Below are 19,523 nucleotides of genomic sequence, written 5' to 3'. Positions count from 1 at the left end.
TCTGGGCTCCAAAATCACTGCAGATGAAATTAAAGATGCAGCCATGAAATTAAAAGATGGTTACTCCTTGGAAGGAAAGTTATGACCAACCTAGATAGCATATTCAAAAGCAGAGACATTACTTTGCCAACAAAGGTCCGTCTAGTCAAGACTATGGTTTTTCCTGTGGTCATGTATGGATGTGAGAGTTGGACTGTGAAGAAGGCTGAGTGCCGAAGAATTGATGCTTTTGAACTGTGGTGTTGGAGAAGACTCTTGAGAGTCCCTTGGACTGCAAGGAGATCCAACCAGTCCATTCTAAAGGAGATCAGCCCTGGGATTTCTTTGGAAGGAATGATGCTAAAGCTGAAACTCCAGTATTTTGGCCACCTCATGCGAAGAGTTGACTCATTGGAAAAGACTCTGATGCTGGGAGGGATTGGGGGCAAGAGGAGCAGGGGACGACAGAGGATGAGATGGCTGGATGGCATCACTGACTCAATGGACGTGAGTCTGAGTGAACTCCGGGAGTTGGTGATGGACAGGGAGGCCTGGTGTGCTGAGATTCATGGGGTCGCAAAGAGTTGGACATGACTGAGGGACTGATGTGATCTGATGCTGCCCAGATTTGTGGTTAGTCCTATTCATACTGCCTGACTTTTGGTCTTTAGACCATGTTCATCCCTTTTGAGATCTCACGCAGGCACAGCCTCTCCCCCCCAAGTACCATGTCTGTCACAGCTGAGTGTGGCCACTTTATTTGTTTTTTTCTTCTCTTTTTCGGCCACACCACATGGCAGTTCCCCTACCAGGGATCGAACCTGTGCCCCCTGCCGTGGAAGCATGGTCTTTTAACCACTGGACCACCAGGGAAGTCCCAGGGTATGGCCACTTTAAATAGCACACCTCTTTAAATAAGGGGCAGGTGATGGAGTCTCTTTAAGCAGCCTCACTGCAGGAAAGGGAATCAAGCAAACCAGCATATTGTGCAACTTCATTTATTTATTAATTCAGAAATCCTCATATGCATCTTTTATGTACAGACTACTCAGTGCTAAGTGGGTTGAAGTAAGAAAGCTGAAGCACAACAGTGGCGCTGATTGTCTTTAGAACATTGTAAATATACAATCTTGGAAATTCTACTGTAGCACCAAATACGAGAAGCCTAGTAATGATAATAACTTCGACAGGGCCTTTTACTTAAATGAACCTACTTCAAGTTCATCTCATTATTCATGCACTCATTCACATGTTCCTTAAACAATTACTCAGTATCTATGTCATGCCACCGAGTACACAGAAACACCCAAGAGGCAAAGACCACAGGCAAAGACACCTCAGGCCACAGGTGGCTGACATTCTAAGTGATCCTGGAGTGTCCAAATGGCCCATGAGACACACACTTAGGGCCACTGGCCACACAGGGGCACCAGAAGAAATTATTTTAAAGGAGGGCAAATGAGAGAGATTAAAAAGGAAGCTATGAGAGAGAATAAAAAAGAAGCTGCAGTGACTTTGGTATACAAATAAGTTTTGTTGTTTCTGAAAACATTATTTTATATTATAATTTAGAATGAGGTTAATTTATTTTTAAGTACTTAGGAAACCCTAAGCCCTTCCGTGCCAAGAGCCTCTAGAGACCTTAATCCAGCCAAACAGTAAGTACAGGTTGCAATCCTAAATGTCAACAAGGGTTAGGCAGCCAACTCACATTAGCAAAGACTCCAGAACTATTAAGAAGGCAGGACTGGAAGGACTCAGTGAGAGATTTACTGCAGGTGGGGCAGGGGGCGGGAAGGAAGGAGGTGTGAGAGAGAGAGGAGAATGGCACCCATAGTTCTGACTTGGGCAATGGTAGGGTCATTCACTGAGAGAAGAGGATGCAGGCAAAGGTGTGCATCAGAGGTGATCCACAGTGAACTGTGTTTCGATGCTCTAATTTTGAGGCCCACAGGATTCTAGGCTGGAGGCAGGTCTCAGCCCCCACTGGCTGCAGTGGTAGAGAGGAGGGGCCTGCTGGGGAGGAGGTGCAATAGGTGACCTCCCGGGCCCACAGAGGGCAGACAGATGAAGCCTGTGGAGGGGCCAGGGAGGGAGCAGGATGCCCAGGAAGGGGTCCTCCCGGGGAAGTGGGGGCAGGAGAGTGTGAGGGGCCATGGCCAACCGCAGAGGCAGGCCAAACGGGGACTGAGGGGAGTTGGCAGCAAAGAGGCTCCTGGGGACCTTTGTGACTGGGACAGTGTGGACAGGCAACTCTCTCAAGAATTTTGCTTATGAAGGGAAGGGGAGAGAAAAGCTGCTGGAGAGTAGAAGGGATTTTGCTTATGAAGGGAAGGGGAGAGAAAAGCTGCTGGGGGCAGGGGGAGGTGTCCTTTCTCCCTTCCTCCTTCCTTCTTCCCACATAAGAGAGGTGTGTGTGTGTGTGTGTGTGTGTGTGTGTGTGAGTCACTCAGTCATGTCTGACTCTTTGCAACTCCATGGACTGTAGCCCATCAGGCTCCTTTGTCCATGGAATTCTCCAAGCAAGAATACTGGGTGGGTTGCCATTCCGTTCTCCAGAGGATCTTCCCTACCCAGGTATTAAACTTGGCTTTCCTGCATTGCAGGCAGATTCTTCATCATCTGAGCCACCAGGGAAGCCCTAAGAGAGACATAAGAAAACCACAGTGAGGGAGAGCTGTGTCTGGGACATACACCGTGGGATACATATGGATGCTCTGGGCTGACCTGAGGTCACGGAGGGAGCACCGTGAGCCACAGTCCCAAAGACCACGGACAAGTGTGTCATTATATTAATAACCCCTTTACAGAGAGGAGACCCAGGCAGCCAGAGTTAAGGTCATACAAGTACTAAGGTGCCTCGACCCGAAAGCAGATCTCCCAGTTCCTGGTCCTCCTGCTCATTCTTCCAGACCAGTAGTTCCCAGTGGGGCCGCCCCTGGAAATGCGGGGGATGTGGGGGCCCTGTGGGGAGCGCTGCAGGTACTTATTAGTGGGGACCTGGAATGCCGGACGCCCTGCAGTTCCCACAACAACCCACGAAAGAACCCTCCCACATAACTTAGAACATGCCACTGGGCATTCACAGAGGGGAAACGCCCATTCATAGTTATCAGCATCTAGAACCAAACTCCTTTCTGAAATAAACACAGGAGATTTTTGCACAGTTTTAACATATACTGAATTGACCAGGAATACCACTGGAGTGCAAACCAAGGGGATACTGTACTTTATGTTTGGAACTTTACTAAGAGAGGTTCACCAACTGGAAAAACCACATCAACTTCAGGGGCGCCTCTCCTGGTATCTGAGTCACCCACACGACACACTTGTATCTTGTGGGTATTTGTGGCTGAGAATGTAACATTCTCAGTGATTCTATGCACAGGTTCAAGCACCTGGCTCCTTCCTTCTGGTTTCTGTGTCGTTGTGCCCAAGCAATCCATATTGGAATATGCAGTATTGTATTATAATTAATTTTCCCTTTAGTTTTCTTTCAGTTTAGGCATATTGATTTTTAAATTTATGTATACAGGTATGTCATATTATCTATAAATTTTAATTGGGGTAATCGGGAGGCATTACAAATAATTGTTCTAATAAAAAGGGACACCATCCTAGATTGTGCAGTGCAAGGGAAATTGCAGTGCTGAGGGAACTGGAGGTGAGTAGAATCAGGGTGGCTTCATGTGATCAACCCCAGACAGGAAGTTCAATGGTCTCTTACAGATACTGACATGAAGTTCCTGAATGATGGGTACGCGGTGTGATCAAACCTTGGGGCCCTGAAGACAACTATACAATTGAGGGCCTTTGGGAAATTTCATCTCCACAAATAATTTAAATTATACTATACTGCAGCATTTTCCAGCACGTAATAATAGGTAGAAGACCGCATGTCATCTGCAGGGCCCAGGGAAATGACAAACAGTTGAATGTCTGGAGGCAGAGGTGTGTTTAGATGAAGTCAAAGAACGAGGTGCCAGGCTTGGTCTGGTGAATATCTTCCTAATGGATGAGAAGATGAGTAAACAGTAGGTAAGAGGATGCTTAAGGATATTTATGGAAATGCTATATCACGAGGAATCGTGAACAGAAATAGGGATAGAGAAATGATCTCGGAGCACCTCCAATGGGTTAGAAAAACAGGCCAGAAATCTTACGGCTCAGAATATAAGAGGGGCTGGTTACTTAATGGTAGGGGAAAGGTGACCTCAACTCCCATAGGCATGCCCATCACTTCCAAATAGGTACGAAGCGTTCAAAAAAAGTGTCTTTCTGTGTATACCTATGGCTGATTCATGTTGATGTATGGCAGAAACCAACACAATATTGTAAAGCAATCATCCTTCAATTAAAAATAAATAAAATTCTTTACAAGTGTCCTTCAATCAAGAGATAGCTAACTGATTCATGTATCCTCCCCATCTGAGGTCACCTGGGGATGGGAAAAAAGGAAAGTCACAGCCTGCTGGCTTGGATACTAATGGAGGGCCTGGAAACAGGGCTTTCTGAACTTTCCGCAAACCCTCACAACTCTATTATCTCTCCTCTCGATTCCCTCATCCAAAAATGAAGAAAACACAATAAAACACTTTAGATTCCATCACCGTACATTTTCCTACTGTTCTGCTGTTCTTCCAGGAGCATTTGTGTAATATATATATTTTAATTTTAAAATGTCAGGTTGAAGCAGCTATAGGGATTAACAAGAAGAGTGATTCTCCCTTCTCAGAAGGTGGTAGAGGAACTTGGCTGACCTGGGCTCTGAAGAAACATCCAGGTGTAGGACTTGCATCCAGGAACCAGTTTATAAGTCTCTCTGCAGAGCTGACTTGGTCAAGGGCCAACAGCCTCTCCCCCACTCCCACACCCACCCCCAGGATTAGAGTGAAATGCAAGCACCCAGCAGGCACTCCCACCTGGAGGATACACCAGTTCATTGAGATGAACCAGGAAGCCTTCTTGGTTTCCTGGGTTGAGGCAAGACTGATGATGTACCTAAGGTGCAGAACTGAAGGAGGTGCCAAAAAGAATCTTAGCAATCAAGATAAAGGGTATTGTATGTAATACAATATTTTAAAAAACCAAATTGGTAACCCAAGGCGTGGGCTATTATACTGGAACCAGGACCGAGATTAGGACAATGTCAAGAAAGCAAGGTCATGTGAGGGTCTGTGACGCTGGCATTGTCCTGCATCCAAAGGACCTCTCCACCTGTTACTGCCAATAGCACCTCTGGAGAAATACTGCCCAGAACCACAATCTCTGCTCCCAAACCCCTGACATTCAGAATTGTTTAGATTTTTTTTTAAGGTAATGTACAGCGCATCCAGTAGATTACATAACCCCCCACAGCTGGATCTGGGGGCAGCATCCCAAACACACGAACATCTCTACAGCCAAATCTATGAATATGCTAGCTCTGCGGATAAAAGAGACTGCCACTGGCCTCATGTTCGTCCAGGTCAGGCTTTGCCATCACATGAGTTTAAAAAATCTTTTTGGTTTTAGAATGTTTTGGATTTTGAAACTGCCGATAAAGGAGTGTAGGCCTGAATAGCATTACATTAGGTCTCTTAAAGAAAAAACATGGCAGATTGGACCCAAAACTTCTGTTACCAACTTGTACAAAAAAGAGAACTCCAAAGGTCCTCATCAGTGACCACCCCGAGGAAGGTGATTTCTAGAAGTTAGTCAATCCCAAAGCAGACTTACAGCCTTCCCTACCTACCAACCAACCAACACTTAAATACCATCTGCATGTAAAAGCTTGGGCAGAGTCCTGGGCTATACTGAGAAATCCAAGACACAGGTCCAGCCCTTGAGAGCTGAACAGTTAGATGAGGCTGAAAGGCAACTATAAACCATTGTATTTTGGAAATCAAAAGGAGCAAATCCGCACCCATACTTTAGGAATGATGAAACCAAAGTTCAGAGTGGGTGAAGGCCTTTCACGTATTAGCAACAGGAAGTGAGTGTCAGGGACAGTTCAGACTGGGGTGTGCTAACTGCCCTTCCCTACGCTCTGCATAAAGGCACATAATAACTGCCATTTTAGTGAGGAAATGGCAAGAGTTGTCAAAGATCCTAGCAGAAGTGGCTTTGGTCAAATACACCTTTGCAGCAAAGATGGGTTCCCTTAAAAGGACTGTAATGTAGGGAGGGAGAGAAGAGGTGAGGGGCCTCCTGGCAGGGAAATAATGAGGTATGGGGCGGGTGCCATGTGGCAGGTGAGCGGGCATGTGGATTAGGCTTTGGTGAAAGGCATAGACGGAGTTGCTGGGAAAACAGGCGGAGGCGATGAGTGGAGAGCTCAAATGCCAGGGTGAGGACTCTGCAATTAGGTCCTAAGGCAGCATTTCTCAATCATTTGAGTTCTGCCTTCATGACTATGGCTTTCTACTACCCTTGTAGGAAGAGGCAGATCAGATCAGATCAGATCAGTCGCTCAGTCGTGTCCGACTCTTTGTGACCCCATGAATCGCAGCACGCCAGGCCTCTCTGTCCATCACCAACTCCCGGAGTTCACTCAGACTCACGTCCATTGAGTCAGTGATGCCATCCAGCCATCTCATCCTCTGTCGTCCCCTTCTCCTCCTGCCCCCAATCCCTCCCAGCATCAGAGTCTTTTCCAATAAGTCAACTCTTCGCATGAGGTGGCCAAAGTACTGGAGTTTCAGCTTTAGCATCATTCCTTCCAAAGAAATCCCAGGGCTGATCTCCTTCAGAATGGACTGGTTGGATCTCCTTGCAGTCCAAGGGACTCTCAAGAGTCTTCTCCAAAGAGGCAGATAGAGCGATTTAAAAGAGACCACTCTGGGACTTCCCCGGTGGTCCAGTGGTTAAGAATCCGCCTGCCAATGCAGGGGATACGGGTTCGGTCCCTGATCCAGTAAGATCTCAGACGCCTTGGGGCAACTAAGCCTGTGTGCCACGACTACTGAGCCTGGCCTGGGAGCCACGACTACTGAAGCCTGTGTGCCCTAGAGCCTGTGCTCTGCAACAAGAGAAGCCACTGCAATGAGAAGCCTGTGCACACAACTAGAGGGCAGCCCCTGCTCTCTGCAACTAGAGAAAGCCCACGGACAGCAACAGAGACACAGCACAGCCAGGGAAACAAAAGAGCCCACTCTGGGGTCACAGTCTTTCCATCTGAATCTGGGCTCTGATGCCAACTGTGACCTTAGAGAAACTCTCTTTGCCTCTGCTTACTCATTTGTAAATTAAAAAATAATACAAGTACCTCCCTTGTAAGAGTTACATGAAAGAGTGTTTTTGGTTATTCAGTTGCTCAGTCGTGTCTGACTCTTTGTGACCCCATGGACTGCAGCATGCCAGGCTTCTCTGTCCTTCACCATGTTCCAGAACTTGCTCAAACACATGTCCACTCCCAAAACAGCACCTGGCATTCATTATAAGTATTCAATAAATGTTAGCTGTTGCTAACGTCTTGATTTAAGTTAAATTTGTAGTTACGTATGTATTGTAGTCTTATCCTAAGCAATAATATTCACGAAATCCTGGGTTTCTTTTGACATTATAATTCTGATGACACACAAAACAAGAGGTTCAGTCAAAAGTCTTGCAAATCTTAACTAAAGCACTGAATACAGCAGGTCTGATGCTCCCCAGCTGGTGCGAGGGCCTCCAGCAGAACCATTCAGGAAATCTGATATCTGAGCCTGCAACTGAGAGGGCGAGGTGGACTGGCATCTGACTGTACCTGAGACACACAAGGTGTGAGACATGAGCTGCCCATCTGCTGTGGATGGAGCCGAGGGGCCAGCTGAGTTGGGGGCGTGGGGGTGGGCCCGTGTCCTCAGGTTCGCTGCAGGAGAGGACAGTGTGATTGCTTCCGGGCTAATGTGGGCCACATGCAAGAGAGGCTGGCTCCAGATCAGAGCAGGTCTTATCCAAGAGGACCATTTGGACAGATGGAAAGACCTTAGCCAAAAGAGGCTAGAGGTGAATCGCTGAATTTTCAGGGGCTGAGGAAAGAACAGTGATCTAGAATAGAGGATAATTTGCTCTTTTCAAGACAACTGGAAGTAAACAGTCCCCACTTATGGAGGAAGAGTCTCTGAGAAACCCATGACCGTGGCCACAAGAAGAGACTCAGCATTAGGTACCTGCCAAGCCCAGGAAGCTGGGAGCTGGCCAACAACAGTGCTGGCCAAGCAAGCCCTTTCCTGTCCCTCTCAGCCCAGGGAGAAAGGACTGGATGTATTCAGTACTGAATTGAGACAGTTTGTGACTTAAAATGACCACAGGACCTTCTACTGCCTAAGATTGACCCGGATCATTCGTTATGAGGCCTGACGGAGTTTTCCTCCTGGGGCAGGGAAACAACCAATCCCACTGAATCAACATAAAGGGACAGCGGGAGACAAAATCAAGTCGTATTATGAGTGAATCCCAATGAGTCATGTTTCTTTACACTCATTAGAAACATAGCTATTAAAACAAAATGTTTGTCCCTGGACCAACTTAAATAATTTCTCAATATCCCCAGTGGTATGGTAACCACCATTCAAAATCACTGCAATAAGGCAATAAGGAACTCAGGAAGAAAGCAAGGTAGGCAGGGACAGAAAAGATTGGTTTGGTAGATTCAATGGCAACTCATTTGCTCCCCAACCTTGAATATGATGAAATTAAAAGATGTACCAATGGAGAGCAGAATCCTTGGATGAGTGGCTTGTTCAAAAGGAAATCGAGGCAGCCTGATTCCTTCAACAGAAAAGCTGTGACTCTCTGGATCCCTAGGCTGAGCTTACCATATGATCTTGTTCTTTTAGGAGGAGCTAGGGCTGCAGCATTGGAAAAGGCCCTGATGCGGGGAAAGATTGAGGGCAGGGGAAGAAGGGGGCAACAAAAGATGCAATGGTTGGATGGCATCACCGACTCAATGGACATGAGTTTGAGCAAATTCCAGGAGATGGTGAAGGACAGCAAAGAACTGGCATGCTGCAGTCCATGGGGTTGCAAAGAGTTGGACACGACTGAGCGACTGAACAACAACAACAGCAAGGGCTGCAGCGGGGGATACATTCTCATTGACTCTGAGTCACTGGGAAAGCATCGGCCAGTCCCTAGGTCTTGGAGCTTTGGGAGGATACTGGGCTGAACCAGAACCTGTATCTGCCAAATCCAAGCACTGACTGTAAGACATACACCAGTGCACGACCTCTCTGCTGCCTTCACTTGGGGACAGTAGGAGGATGGGGGGTGAAGATTAAGTTTTAAGACAAGATAGGGGTGTACTTCATCATCAGGCGATGATAACAATAAGGGTGAACAGAAGCCACCTCTTGGCTCCCCATTTTAACAAGGAGAAGTGACCCAACCCAGGCCTCCTTCACAAGACTTAGCCCCCTAACTTGCAATGTGGCTTCTTTCTCCTTCAACCTTACCTCTATTCTCTCAGCTGTGACTTCCTCCTGCTCCAGACCAGCTTAGTTATCGCCTGAGAAAGAACCAAATTATCCAGATTGTAACATGTCTGTGTGCATTTAGTTCCCCAGTCGGATCTGACTCTTTGAGACCCCATGGACTGTAGCCTGCCAGGTTCCTCTGTCCATGGGATTTCCCAGGCAAGAATACATTCCCTTCTCCAGGGGATCTTCCCGACCCAGGGATCGAACCCACGTCTCTTGCGTTGGCAGGCAGATTCTTTACTGCTGAGCTACTAGGGAAGCCCCAGAAATCTACTAGATGACCCAAGCATTATTGCCGGGGGGAGATGTTAGAGAATATCTCTCCCGACACTCCTATTTTACAGATAAGGAAACGAATTTATGTCACATGCCCTGAGTCATTGAGTTGAGACAAGAACTGAAGTCCCATGACCTCGGCACGAGGCTCCATTATACACTGTCATGTCAACTCTCAAAAGGGGGTCAGCCCCCCTGCTGCAGGCCACCACCCAACCTCCATTCCTCTTCCACAAACATCTCAACAATGGTAGAAAAGCCCCAGAGTTAACTTTCCTGGAACAAACAAGGAAAAAAAAAAAAAGATGAGAACCATCTCAGTGAACTAGCTGGTCATCTTTGAATGGAGTAATCAGCAGCCACAAACACTTTATCAGAAGGACAGGAGGGTCCAATGCTTGCTGTACCCTAGAGAGTATACCTGAGATCCAGAGTCATAATCAGGGTCTCCACAGCTGGACTATAATGATGGGCAGGGGAAGGCCCAGAAACTAGGTTGGAAGATGAGGCCTGGAGTCCAGAATCTGCAAAGGACTTCCCTGGGGCTACAGTGGATGGGAATCCACCTGCCAATGCAGGGGACACGGGTTCAATCCCTGGTCCGGGAACTAAGATTCCGCAGGCCGCGGGCAACTGAGTTTGTGCACCACAACTACTCACCCCACGTGCCTCGAGCCTGTGCTCCCCAAGAGGAGCCACTGCAATGAGAAGCCGTGCACGGCAACGAAGAGTAGACCCCACTCACTGCAACCGGAGAAAGCCCACACACAGCAACAAAGACCCAGCACCACCAAAAAGTTAGGATTAAAAAAGAATCTGCAAAGATAAACTACGATGACTAGAAGAGGTAGGGTGATAGAAGGAAAATGCTGCCCAAATAGCCGGTTAAGCAAGAGAAAAATTTGGCTTGTAAATGAAATGGGGTTTATGAGATACATTCTCACGCTAAGCAGAAAGTCTGTCCTCTTATAGTAACTCCCAGGCCATCTGGTCTGCTTCCCCAGTGCAGGGTACTGACCTCTCTCTTCCCGAACATTCGAACACTTGTCAGGATATTGTTTTTCAAAGGAGAATCTCAATTTCCATCTCCTTTTAGCTAGCTGTGTTTAACCCACCCCAGCTTTCCTACTTACACTTTAACTGCACTCCCTGCACTTGACTCTCTCCCCGACGTCTGTTCCACCATGCGATCCAAGGCTACAGAACACAGTGGAATCAGACAGATCTCAGTCCAAATCGCAGTTCGGACTCTTGCTAACTGTGTGGCATGTGCAGAGATTTTATCCTTTATCAAGTGCTCAGCCCAATGCCTGGCACCGAGTGAGTATTCAATAAACAGTGGCTGTCGTCGTTATTATCGCTAGGTTCACAGAAGCCAGCTGGAGCTCCACGGGTGGAATGAAATCTCAGAGGGCTGAAGTGGGCTGTCCAAAGTCACACAGTGAGTCAGGGAGGGATTCCAGATTTCCTAATCCCAGAAGCCTTTGCCAGTCGTCAGCTCCTACACAAACAGCATTATCGCCCAACGACCTCGAAATCTGGATATCTGATTATATCCAGGTACTACAGCTGATGATTAAATAGGTACTCACCATGTACTAGAAACTTGGCAGACTATATGAAAGCTCTAAGGCATCTACAGATTAGCACAGGAAGGCCATCTCCTTGTTTGTGACACCCAAAAACACAATCGCAATACAAAAGTCTGGAGCCACTGTTGCGTTGCCCAGTGGTGATAATATTTCTCATCCATATTTGTTTTCAGAAGGTAGATGAAAGGAAGACCAATGCCCTGGCTGCCCCAATCCTGGCTTTTAGAAAGACTTTTTCAATTGAGAAAGAGAAAGGGAGAAGTCCTCAGGACTCAAAACTAAATGGGTCTGACCAAGGACGGCTATGAAAAACAAGATGGGGGCTGGAAGTGGGCTAAAAATAGGTCCCCGCCATTGATTCAAGGAACTGCGGTTATTTTCTTCAAGGTGGGCTTCTTGTTGTACCAGGACCTGTCTCTCCACTGACTGTGCAAACGACAAGACCGGGGAGCCCCAGGAAGCACACTTCATCTTAAAGTATGAATCACCCTCTCAGAACTCCAGAAAAGAATCCTCTCTTTGTGGCCCCTCACTCTCCTTCTTGGCTGGCATCCCTCGCTCCTCGGGGCTAGTGTCAAGGCCTTAGGATAAGATAACCCAGGGCAAGTGACCTTTCTGATGGAGGCAGATCATTCCAGAAACTCACGAGACAGGAGTGCCTCTTAAAAACTGAAAGGAAACAATGAATGAATGAACCAGCTAGAAGGCCTTCATTATTCAAGTCCCACTGCAAAAGCAGTCCCAGTGCATCCTGAATGCAGGGCTTCTGAAGTGCAAAGCAGTGGCAGAAAGAGGCCTCTGCAATTATGCTCCCTGATCTAGTAGATCTCCCAATGGTAAGTTAGGATTTGACAATGCCATGTCTGATTTTTTTAAACTGCCATACATCTAGAGGGTGGAGCAGCAGAAAGGAGCAATCTGAGGATCCAAGTCCTGCCACGTAGACCGTCTGCCCTAATTCCAAGGATGCTGTCCCGTCTACAATAGCAGCCACATGGAGAGCCAAGAGCCCTGAAAGGATATCAAACTCCCCACTAGGGATTAAGCAGAGTAAAAGACAATGGGGACCTGAATGTTCAGAAACAGGAACTGGCAATGACTTTGGTTACTCTTCAAGCTGCCAGACTTGATTGTGACCGACCCAAAAGGCAGAAACACCAACATCAGTAGAGGGTGGAAAGTAACCTTTCAGAACCATCCTCTGAGGAAACAGGGAGCCAATATCACTCATTCTGTGGCTTTGACCTCACCAAATACCTAAAGGAACTGATGGATGTTAAAATGAACATTGGAGATAGCCTTAGGGTCTGGGGGTGGGAATCCACAGCTACAGGATGGTGTGAGCAAAGGGAAGGGAGCAGGCTCTCCCTTTTGTCTGCGAATGGCATAGATTCCCTATCCAGCCTCAGTTCTGTCTATGGATGTCAGTTGCAAGGGTGAAAACCCCTTCCATTCTCTTGAAGCACAGCAGCATGGCACATCCCACAGCACAAAGTCTAAGACAAATGTATATCTGAAATCAAACATGTGGGTACCTAAATTCTATCAGTGCATGTCTATCTCATAACAAAAAAGTATAACCAGTGGATCTCCGGTACTAGATTCTAAACACTCTTAAATCCCAGGCAAGAAAAACTTCCCCAACACAGGCATTCACACATACCATGGCCAGCATGCTAACTCACAGTGTGACTCAGTTTCCCTCCACAGGAGCCACAGTCAAGAGTGCCACCTCCTAGCCCTTCCCCAGAAATCAGCTTGGACTTTACTTTTCAAATAGAAAGCCTCTATGATTTCTGAGAGGTGGTGGTGGAAGAAACAGAAGCCCTGGCCAGTCAGGGTGAGTTCCTTCCTGCTCGGAGCATCAGAGTCCCTCTGACATTCCCAGGTGTTGCCACAAAGGGAGTTGAGAGTTTGCCAAGTCAGAAGTTATCCACACCTTAAAAGGAAAGTTCCTTGAATAATTATAAAACAGAAAAACAAAAAAACCGAAACCACCTTGCCTGTAAACTGGGAATGGGGGAGGAGGGCGAAGGAAAGTAGAGAGACAAAAATTTGTAAACAGTCAGACAGGGCCAGGGTTAGATTTCCCTTCCCTCAAGGACAGCCAGATCTGATACGGCTACTGCTAAGGCCAAGCAGCTTCACTTTACTGCCCTTATCCAGGTCTCAATTTGTAACATCAGTGTTCCCAAACATCATCAGAGACCCTTCTGAGAGCATGGAGGGGGATTGTCACTGACATCCAGGCTGGACAACATCTACCAGAAAAAAATCCTACTAGGAAGGAGCTCAAAAGGCTTCCGGAGAGCAGAGGCAGACAGAATAGCACTTGCTGCCCGCAAGTACCTTTCTGATGAAAAAAACTACACTTTTGAAACCAACACTGAGCTTTCCCTATCACAGATGCTGTAATGTAGCCCTTTCCTGCAAAAGGACACCTTTCCCTTTAGAAACAATATGTGAATCTGATACAAGTGAAATAAACACAGTATAAGTATCCCTAGCTCATTAAACATCTTTCATTCAAGACTTCAAGGCACTTAAGTCATTTTATAAATGTAAAAATTCATGCTTCATCACTTTAAAAGGGGGAGTCGGAGGTAGTATCATTTCCCCATCTTACGTTCAGTACATTTGAGAAACAGTCCATGGAAAAGCCCCTCTCTCCCCACTGTAAGTGGGGAGGTCAAACCTCTATATCATTATCCTCAGTTCGGAAAAGCTTGGGATAAACCCAAAGGAGAACTGAGCCATAGCTAAGAGGGGAGAGGGCCCTAAAAGTGGGGTTGGTGGTGCTCTCCAGTCTCGCACCTGCATGTGACTTCAGCCACAGGTTCCAGGGCCATATAGAGCTATAGCTCAGGGGACTTCATTTTTCCTGATATCCTTTACTGCATCCTCCCTCCTGTACCTTTAAGTGGCCAAAGTTAACACTAAATCAGCTTGTTATTTCCCTCCAAGGACCAGATAAATAAGTTGACCCAGCATTGACTGTTTCCCCAGTTACTCAACTCTGTCCCCAAATATAAAGCCTTGGGGAGGAGGGCCAAGCCTTATCTCAGCCCACCCCTTCATGTGTCCGACCAGGCCCACCTCTGGCCCAACCACTTACAGCATTAGTAGTTCATTTACAGGAGCAGACAGAAGAGTCACCCGGCCAGCCTGCCCCCACCCCCGGCAACACCACCCCCAATCCCACCCAGCGCATTCTGTCTCCACAAGCAAGCAGATGTAGCTTTGCCTTGCAACCAGTGGATAACCCGATTCTCAAAGGGCTGTCCTTTCTAAGAAGGCAATGGGCAATCCTGCCACAGGATGGAGCCGGGGGTCACATGCAAGGGGCTCAGAGCTGGAGGCACCTTCTTCTTGGAGACACAAGGTCGGGGACTGGGGACCTGGAAACTGGCTCATTTGCTTTCTATAGCAAAAGAGAAAAAGACACTCTATCCACCACCCCCCCCCCAATCCCCAGAGGGTGTTCAGCCCTCCCCTTGACCCCTCTCCCTGCTTACAGCAAAGAGAAAACCCCAAGCCTCCCGACTCAAGTCCCAAGGCCAGAATAACGGCTCATTTGTTACTGGGTGCTGAGAAGGCAGGAGACTTGTGAGCAGAGCCCCCAAGGTTACACTGGCGCAGCTCCCCAGGGTCCTGTTCTTTTCCTTCTGGGAGGGCTCCCAGTGGCATCAGAACAACCTGTCACCCTAAGCAGGTTGTACCCGAGGCAACAAAACAAACATACCCCCGAGGAAACTGAAGAGAAAGAGGGAGACATAGTCCAGGGAAGGAAGGAAGGGGGTCAGTTTCGACTGGACATAGAAAGAGGGAAAGGAAGACACCTGGGAAAGAGGCCAACGTCTCCCTCCCCTTGCGGTAATGGTCCCCATCCCAGCCCCGCCTCTCCCACAGAAGACCGGAGATCAGGGTGGGCAGATGGAAAGCCAGCAACCCGGGGGCTGGGCTGGGCTGGGCCCCAGGGCCGGCCCGGGGGAGGGGAGGACTAGGTGTGCAGTCCACCATCGCCTAGTTTTCCCATGCACCCTGGAGACAGGGTTCATCTAGGCACAGCTTCCTCCCCTTCAGAAAAGTCCTCAAACTCAGGAGGGCCCGTGGTTCCCACTCCCAAGCCTCTCTAGCTTCCACCCAGACTGACGCCCCCTCCGCCCTCCCGGGGCTTCGGGGATGCTCTCCGCGCGGAGGAAGAGGGGGTGTCAACCTTGTGCTGCCGGAGATCCCCGGCTGGCCCCTCTCCTCGCATCTCCCAGATGCCCCCTTTGTTTCTGGCGGTGAAAGTTGCCAAGGTGCACCCCTTCCCAACACGCCCCCCTGTGCGCCCATCCCCCGCAGGGAATCCAAGCCCGGGCGCACCATCTAATCTGCAGCTCTCTCTCTAGCCTGGGCACCGCAACGAAATCGAAAGCAAAGAGCAGGCGGGATCCGGCAGCGCCTCCAGCCTGGTCCCCCGGTCGCAGGGTCTTCCCCATCACCGCACCATCGCCCGCGCCCCCCGCAACTCGGCGCTGCCCGCCCCGCGTGGCCACTTCTCCCGGCGGCAGAAAGGCCTCTCTGCGGGCATCGAGGGCACCTACCGGTGCGGGGCCGGGATCGCGAGCCGGGGCAGGGCAGGGCCGGACGCCTGCCGGGCGCAGGTGCGGCCAGGAGCGCCGTCTCCCGGGCTCGCTCCCGCTCCTCCTCCCGCGCCGGGACTCGGGGCGCTCTCCTGCGCCGCCTGCTCCCCGCCCCCACGCCCGGCGTTCGGGCTCCCCCCGCGCCGATTTGCGGCTGCCCGTGCCTCCCCCACGCCGCCGGCCCTCCGGCGCCGCGCCTAGTCCCGCATCGTGTGTCGGCGCCCGCCGCGGCGCGGGGGTCGGAGGGCTGCGGCCGCCGCTGCCCGGGCCGAGCGGAGCCCCCGGCGGCGGCGGCGGCGGCGGCGGCGGCGGCGGCACTCACCCATAGTATGGATGCGGTGCAAACTGCACATGCTCGCGTCTGACAGGCGCTCTGCCTCCGGCCCCGCTTAACTCCTTGCTCGCCCGCTCACCCGCTCGCCCTCCGGGTTCGCGGCCCGGCCGACTCCCTCGCCCCTCCCCCGCCTCCGGGAGTCGGCTGCGCCACGGGCGTCTGGAAATGCGCCCCCCGGTCCCGAGCGCGGCGCAGGGGGCTGCAGTGCAGAGCTCCTCTGCCTGCCGGGCCCCTGCCACCCCGCCTGCGTGTACGGTGTCTGAAGGAGCCCCTAGGAGAGCACCAGCCGGGACCCCTCACCTCCCTGCTTGTAGGAGTTGTGGGGGCACAACGTCCACTGTGGGTGTCCTGTGGGTCCCCGTTCCCCGAGGGCCACGGGCCACACGGCACTGCAGACCCACCAGATGTCAGCGCTGTGTTTTGTGCAGTCCATTCGTTGAAATAGGCCTGCAAGATGGGTTTTATTATCCCCATTTTCAAGATGGGAAAACTGAGGCCTGTGGAAGTTAAGGAATCTACCTAAAGGAGAGCCTGAACTTCCAAGGTTGACAGTTTGGTTTATACCACAAAGATTAAACAGAACATGTTCTTTCTTAAGTCAGTTGGGATCCTTCTATTGGAAGATGTAAAATAATGGATGCTATCTAGAAAACCTGGAGATTCTGACACGTGGATCAGTGGGAAATCCCTGACAGGAGGGCCAAAACTTGAGACAGGCCCCTCAGGTGGGTCCTAGGTCGTGCAGCAAGGCTGGGAAGGGAGTAGGAAGGCAATGCAACTACGTCAAGCATTTGGGTTTGGTACTGGAGCTACAGCCAAGAAGAAAGGACATTTTTACAATTTAGGGGTATCTTTTTGTCAATTATCTGTCTGGAGGGGGCACCCTTTGCTAATTCTCACAGGGACCCTATGTGTGCGGAGGCCTGATCAGAGAGGTCTGATGGCTGCTTCTCTCCTAGCCCTCACTCCCTTTTTAATCACATGCCACAGTGACAGAGAGTTCTCAGGGGTCCAAAGCAGCACAGAATCTTCTAAGGAAAGAAACCATCCAGCCAGTCTCACCCCACTCTGGATGAGAAGCTGAGCTGCTGTTCTAATCTGACCCGAAATTGTGGGTTTCTCAAACCTGCAGAGGAAGTGCACAGTCACGTGGTGCCAATGGCAAGAGCTCTTGGCTTCCCTGAGTTAGTTTCCTGCTCTGAGATGGAGGTAGTATGGCCTGGGTCATAAGTATATTGTGATGACCCAATAATGAAATGCATGTAGCATCCTCAGTACAGAAGGCCTTCCATAACAGGAGAATATTTTCTGCTGAGGGCAAAGCAGGGCTGGGGAGAAGGGATCAGGGCTACATTGAAGCCATGGGCTGTCCTAGGACACTGTCAGAGAGGCAGAAGACAGGCCCCTCTCAGGAACACCTTGCAAGAAGATACTTCAGTTAATCTGGCAGCAAAGCCCACCTGCTGAAGATGGACCTCCCTGGCCGCCCCCTTGCCTTGGAGTCCCTTTCTGCTCTGGTTTTCAATCTCTGGCTGGTGGCTGATCCCACTCCCTTCTGGCTCTGGGAGGCAGCATTGCGCAGAAGAAAGCATAACAGGCTGTTAAGGCAGAGGATCTGAATTGGAGGTGATTTATCCCTTAGTGTGCAGGGCTGAGCATCCACAATATTTTTTTTTTTCATCCACAATATCTTTAGGGCCCATAAAATTTTCTGAATTTCTTTTAAACTCAGAGGCAAAAAATAAACTTTGAGGTCAAAGAAAATGTTTTCCTATATAATTTTAGTTTAGAAGCCATAGTGTATGGAAGCCAATGGGCCAGTTATAGAAAATAAAAGAAGGAAGAGTTAGGAACTAAGGCCCAAGATCAGTGTGTGTGTGTGTCAGTCAGTCTCTACTTTATCCAGCTCTCCCATGGACTTCACTCCATCATCATGAGGGTCTTCCTCATTCTGAAATTAGGAATCATCTCTTCCTAACAAAAACATATACAATGCCTTACAGTTGACTTATCTTGTTTCTTGGATTGATCATTAATCCCCACTTTATAAATGAGGAAGTCAAGGCTCAAAGAGATTATATGGCTTGGTCAAGGTTATGTTGCTAGTAAAAGCGGAATGCATTTCAAACGCAAGTCTTCTGGCACCCTATCCAAGATCCATTCCATCTGTACGCCAAGTAAAGATCAGATGTGTACAGGACAGAGCTGTCTGCTGCAGAAGCAGACCTAAAAATACCATCTGTAGCAGTGAGTGGGTCCCCGGGCTTTTCACCCAGAGAATGCTGAGACATGCATTCATTGTTGTGAGAATGAGTAGAGAGGGTGACCCTGGGTGAAGGGAGGAAATGTATAATGGTTCTAGTCATTCAAGTACAGATTCAAGGTGGAGGGCCGTGGGACAAACCAAGCCCCACTGCACCAACACACACACCAGAGGATGCCAGCCCCTTTTTTGACTTCTTGTCTTATCCGAGCAACCTGGACCTGAGTTCAGACTCCACATCCTACTCAGGTGTCTTAAGGCAGTTTATTTAACCTTTCTGAGCCTATTTCCTCATCTGCAAAATGGAAATGGCAATAAAACGCAACTCCATGGCTGTTGCAAGCATAAATAAAGATAATGAACACATACAGACTTTGAAGTCCCTGCCACCACAGGCATTTAACGATCGTTCTCTTCACATCTCTCTTCTACCACTGGGTAGGAAAAAAGAGAGTCTTTCAAATGTCTTTGTAGTCTCTAAAGTACCTTGAAAATGTTAGGTCCTTAACCATATTTTCTGAAAGACAAGAACTTTTCTGCCCTTCTACAAAGCAAACCATCCATAAAGTGGTAGCTCTTGTCTACCATAAGTCATTTTCTTGATGACTTTCAAGGGGAACCAGAAAAACTTCTGCATACTCGTTAGAAAGGGTTGGTTTCCTGGGGGTTGCCCTCTGACCACAAGTCAGGAGAGATGTTGCTCAAGAGGGTGATTTCAGTGAAGGGACTGGGCCAGCAGCCAGAGCAGGAAGGACTTGGGAGGGGACCAAGGCGTGGAAACTGGAGGCCAAGAGATAACTGTATATGGCGTGTCACAGAATGCTGTGATGAGAAAAAGAGAAGTGAGGTAGGACAGAGGAAGCGCTGAAGTCAAAGGCTATCTTGAGCTTAGAGTTATTTGGAGCAGCTTAAAGGAAAATGGGCTTCCCAGGTGGCACTGGTGATAAAGAACCTACCTGTCAATGCAGGAGACACAAGACACACAGGTCGGGAAATCCCTGGGTGGGGAAG

General features: G+C 49.1%; 1 protein-coding gene across 3 annotated transcripts in view; it reads right to left on the bottom strand.

The window, feature by feature from the left end:
• TMEM229B (transmembrane protein 229B) overlaps positions 1-16,510 on the bottom strand; it is a 42,501-nt gene extending 25,991 nt beyond the window's left edge. Inside the window, exons 1-2 of one of the 3 annotated variants that reach the window (XM_086320135.1) lie at positions 15,877-16,037; positions 9,396-9,448 (exon numbers count right to left, since the gene is read on the bottom strand). The gene's annotated coding sequence lies outside the window, so the exon portion shown is untranslated. Of the gene's footprint in view, positions 1-9,395; positions 9,449-15,876; positions 16,038-16,237 lie in introns of those variants that run through there. The other 2 variants (XM_086320134.1, XM_086320137.1) reach the window with 2 other exon arrangements.
• Positions 16,511-19,523: the final 3,013 nt, after the last annotated feature.

Source organism: Bos grunniens, chromosome 10 (genome assembly GCF_055505025.1).
Source record: "Bos grunniens cultivar Pamir isolate PY7600 chromosome 10, Bosgru_T2T1.0, whole genome shotgun sequence".
NCBI lineage: Eukaryota > Metazoa > Chordata > Mammalia > Artiodactyla > Bovidae > Bos > Bos grunniens.
This window is presented reverse-complemented; position numbering and strand designations above follow the sequence as displayed.